The following is a 5,166-nucleotide window of genomic DNA, read 5'->3' on the forward strand; positions in this document are numbered from 1 at the left end:
TTAAGAAAGAAAAAAACGAATCGTTTATTCTACTTACGGATGGCATTGGTAGGTAATTTTTACCAACTTAGAGTGTAATTTTAATGACGGACGACCAGAAGCGGTAGCCGCTTTATTAGTAGGTAAAGAGGTAAAGATTTACGGGATCACCAGAAAAAAGATAAGTACTCTAAAAATTACCACAAAATTAGAAATATCCGACCATTAATTAGTTTACTTTAACTGATCACAACTGTTGGGTTTCTGAATTTATCTATTGACGCTAAACTTTAAATTAATTACCCACCAATGCCCCTCAAGAAAATATAAGAAAGAAAAATATAGGGTTATCTTATACGGACTCCACTCGCAAACTCCCATGCACGCCGTCGCCGTCATATGCATGCGTACAGCCGTAGAAGAAATTCCACACATGCCTGCCGCCATCCGCGTTCCTAGGTTCACCTCGATGCCGTCCATCGGTTGACTGGCCGGCCCTTCACCTGTACATGGACATCGGCAGCCTCATGTTCCAAACTCGCCTCTTGCATGCAGCCCTACAAGCAACGGGCAAGGAGATAGGTAAGATCGCAAAGTCCTTTTTACCGGAGCCGGGAGCTACCGGTGGGAAATCCACCATCCGTCAATGCTTCTAGATTCGTGCGGATGGACCCCGCAAGATTTCTTTTTTCCCCTCCGATTCCAGGATACGAGACCTATACAGATGGAATACATGATGGAGCCCAGGTCTCGATCCCGCACATGCCAGGAACCCACGCCCCCACTCTGCCTCGCCTCCTCTCACCCATGGCCGGCGACGCCACGCTCGTCCTCTCCCTCATGGCCGCCGGCGACCTTCCTCTTCGCGCCCAGCTTCTAACCTGGACCCCCGTCCCCGCGGCCGCCCCTGCCGTCTGGTCCGCCGCCTGGGCGCTCGACTAACAACAGCACCGCCGCTTGCTCCAGATCTGGAAGCGCGGCGTCGCCTGAAAGCCGGGGCAATCTCCTCGCGCCGTGGCGCCCCGTGGGGGCACGCCGGTCCCACATGTGCGCCGTCTGGACGTCGCTGCCGGACGCCGTCTTGGGCGACGGCGCCGACCCGCCACCCCGGTGCCGATCTCGACCGAGCCGGTGCTCACGAGATGTCATCTTCGGCGACCTGGACGAGGATCTTGCTCATCTCCGCTGACTGCACGCGGATCACGCCATCTCCATCGACATGCACACTGTTGGTTCTGGCTCATCCCTCCTTGATTCCTCCCTGGTCCATGATTTTTTAGGTTGCCGTGTTCGATGTTGGCTTCACAACTAGTCGCTTCCCTTGTTTAATCGATTTGTTGAGCCTGTTCTACTACTTGTGCTGGATTTCCATCCTGATGCACCGTGTACTAGTTGTTGCCCCATTGCCAGACTGTTTTTTATTATCCTTGATTGATTCCCCTAGTACTAGTACTAGTTCATGATATTTTTTATACTGAATTTTTTCAGGAACATTGACAACACGTACTAGTCCATGATATTTCTCAGGAACATTTCAAGAACTATTTGTTACTCGAATGGATCCGCTACTGAAACTGACATACGAGTTATTGAAATTGATGTGATATTTGAAATTGATCTGTGCAATTCACTGAAATATATGTAATTACTTCCCTGTAATATATTTGAATGTGGTGGTGCAAGTTGTGAAACAAATTTATGTGAAATTTACATTTCAATCTGGTGAAACTGAATTGTTTTAGTGTGTGGAAGTGTTATATATTTCTCAAAACGATTGGAATGATTTTCAGCGAGATATGAATTGAAATAGCTATGTTTAGATGAGCTGTGAAAATATGAAATGACTTCTCTGAAATATACGGAACAACTATTTCTCATATTTGTAACTTGTTAATTCAGTGAGATAAATTATGAAATTAGTTCCCTGAAATATATTTCAATGTTGTGTCGCAAGTTGTGAAACTAATTTCTATGAAAATATATGAAATTACTTGTCTGAAATATATGAAACTGCTATTTCTCATACTAATAACTTATTATTTCAGTAAGATATGTATCAAAATATATGAAATTACTTACCTGAAATATATGTAATTACTTGCTTGAATTATAATTCAATGTGGTGTTGCAAGTTGTTAAACTAATTTATGTGAAATTTATGTTTCATTGTGGTGAAAATAGATTATTTTAGCCTGTGGAAGTGTTATATAATTCTCAAAATTGATTGCAATATTTTTTGAAACCGTTAATTCAGTGACATGTATTTTTTGAAATTTATGTTTCAATGTGGTGAAACTAGATTATTTTAGCCTGTGGAAGTGTTATATAATTCTCAAAATTGATTGCAATGTTTTTTTGAAATTGCTAATTCAGTGAGAAACTAATTTCAATGTGGTGAAACTAGATTATTTTAGCCTGTGAAAGGGTTATATAATTATCAAAATTGGAGTATCTTTCTCATATTTGTAACTTGTTAATTCAGTGAGATATGTAATGAAAATTATGAAATTACTTCCCTGAAATATATTTCAATGTGGTGTTGTAAGTTGTGAAACTAATTTCTATGAAAATATATGAAATTACTTGTTGTGGATTGTGTATGAAATCCATTGAAACATGATTTTTAAGACATGATTTATGAATTGTATTTTTGAAATATATCCGTTGAAAGAATTGAATTTGGTTTTGGAATTATTGAAATGATTGATTTTTCAGGCAAGTAATTTGGTTTTTGGAATTATTGAAATGATTGATTTTTCAGGTAAGTAATTTGGTTTTTGGAATTATTGAAATGATCGATTTTTCAGGTAAGTAATTTGGTTTTTGGAATTGTTGAATTGAATTTGGTTTTTGGAATTATTGAAATATGTCCGTTGAAAGAATTGAATTTTGTTAATCATGTTTGTAAATGCTACTTATGAGATTGATTTTTTCAAGTAAGTGAAATATGTCTTGTGAAAGCAATTTTGAGGACTGAAACATATTAACCAACCGAAATCTGACAACATATTGAAATTTGTCTTTTCAATTATTGATGTTTGTTTTTATAAAATAATAAAATAATAAAATAATAACTGAAACATATTAAGTGAAATAAGTGGTTTCAAATGTCATAATTTGAACATGTTTCAAAAGTATCCAAAATTAATCTCGTTCTAAAGATCTTGGAATGATGAGTTCAAATATATAAAAAAATTCAAAAAATAATATTTGGTTTCCAAGATATGAACCATCTGAATTATGAAAAAGAAATTAATAGTGATGGGTTGTTATAAGTACAGACAAGGATAAGGTGCACGTCGGCGCTGTGCACAGAGAAAAAGATGCACGTGTCAGGGTTGTCTTGTCTGTGCATGGGACCAAGGTGAAAAAAATACAAAGTTGGAAAAGTGAGAAAGCAATGGAATACATTGGATACTTGGCCCATATAAAGTTAGCTGGCAGCATTTCATTGGCCAGGACTTCACCGGTAGCTCCCAGCACCGGCAAAATAACTTAGCCGTACACACATGTATTGCCGCCGCGCATGCTCGACAATTATGATGCTATAAACTTGTGTACGTCCGTGACCAGGTCCTTCGTAACGAAAGCTACGGCCGCCCCTATATATATATTTTTTAAAATAAACGCAGGAGAGCTGCGTATTTCATTGATTAGAACGGGAGGCGAGAGAACGCCGAGTACAGGGTGAAGGCTAACGCATTAGCTTGCAGAACAAGAAAGAAAAGAAAAGAAAAAAGGGGTCGGCCTGGGCTACTCTTCCAAAGTTAGGTGCCGGCCTCCTGCCAGCGCCCAGTCGCTTGCCTCCGATAGCAGGAGATGCAAGACCTGCCGCGGCGAGCGTTCCGTGCCGCCATTAAAGATGCATGCGTTACGCTCCTTTCAAATCCACCAGAAAACCAGGAGAACAACCGACTTCGCCAACTTCCGAGTGGAAGGCGCCCGGCTCATGCTGCTGATCTAGTCTGTCCATGGCGTACCCAACGTCCATGAAGCCGGGCTTAGCTCCGAGATTGCGAAGCGGTGCGCCACCATTGCCCATAACCGCCGTAGCCACGGGTATTCCTTCATGAGGTGCACCGCGGTCTCGAGGTTCCGCATACATAACAGGCAGAAATAAGAGTTAGACCATTGCCGGGCAAGCAGGCGATCAGCTGTGAGGATCCGCCGCTGGGTGAGCAGCCAGGCAAAAGTGCGGCATTTGGGCGGGGCCCAGGCTTTCCAAATCTCCAGCCGCAATGGGAAGATGGTGGATCCGATGAAGAAAAGCTTGTACGCGGAAGCCGTTGTATAGATGCCATTGTCCGTTAATCTCCAGCGGAAGGAGTCCATGGTGCCAGGGGTGAGCGGCTGCCAGGAATTGACGCACACACATAGCCTGACGAAGGAAGGCAACAGGTCGGTGGTCACCCGGCCGCGGAGGTCTTGGATCCATCTGTCCCCTAACATTGCTTGACACACGGAGTGCGCCTTGCGTCTTGAAGCCGTGAAAAGATCAAGGGCGATCATGAGCGGCGCCCCCCTCGGGCAGCCAGCTATCATACCAGAAACTGACTCCGCTGCCATCCCCAATGGTGACCACGCAGGCTGCCGCGAACATGTGCCGCTCCCCAAGTGTCACCGGGACTAATAATCCATGCTAGGGAACAACCGATGTCCTTTCCGCCCAGAGCCAGCGAAGGCGAAGCGCGACACTGAAACGCTCCAGGTCGACGATGCCGAGCCCGCCAAGGTCACGCAGGCGGCAGACGCGGCTCCACGCAACCTTGCAGTGCCCACCATGGCATACATCCTCCCTGCGCCATAGCGAGGCACGCCGAAGCCGATCCAGCTCCTTACGAACCCATGGCGGTAGCGCCCACATGCATGTTGTCCCGGCCGCCACCGTATTCGCCTAGGTTTCTTGGGTCGGTCAATTCTCCTCCACGTACATGCAAATCAGTGTCTTAAGATTTAAATCTTGCCTGGTGTATGCACTGTGAATACATCTGTGTAAGATCGATCAATGACATACTTCCTCCATTTTTATTTACTCCGTATATTAGAGCTGACTGAAGTCAAACTTCGTAAAGTTTGACCAAATTTATAGAAAAGAATATAAATATTTAGCATAACAAATCTATATGATGCGAAAGTACATTCAATAATGAATCTAATGGTATCGATTTGTTATTGTACATATTAATA

At 43.2% G+C, this 5,166-nt stretch overlaps 1 long non-coding RNA gene across 1 annotated transcript; it reads left to right on the top strand.

The window, feature by feature from the left end:
- The first annotated feature begins 720 nt into the window (after positions 1 to 720).
- On the top strand, positions 721 to 2,567 carry LOC123147078 (uncharacterized). The gene is made up of 2 exons (XR_006473046.1): positions 721 to 1,207; positions 1,468 to 2,567. It is a non-coding gene; the product is annotated as an uncharacterized lncRNA (long non-coding RNA).
- The last annotated feature ends 2,599 nt before the right edge of the window (positions 2,568 to 5,166 follow it).

This window comes from Triticum aestivum, chromosome 7A, assembly GCF_018294505.1.
Source record: "Triticum aestivum cultivar Chinese Spring chromosome 7A, IWGSC CS RefSeq v2.1, whole genome shotgun sequence".
Lineage (NCBI taxonomy): Eukaryota > Viridiplantae > Streptophyta > Magnoliopsida > Poales > Poaceae > Triticum > Triticum aestivum.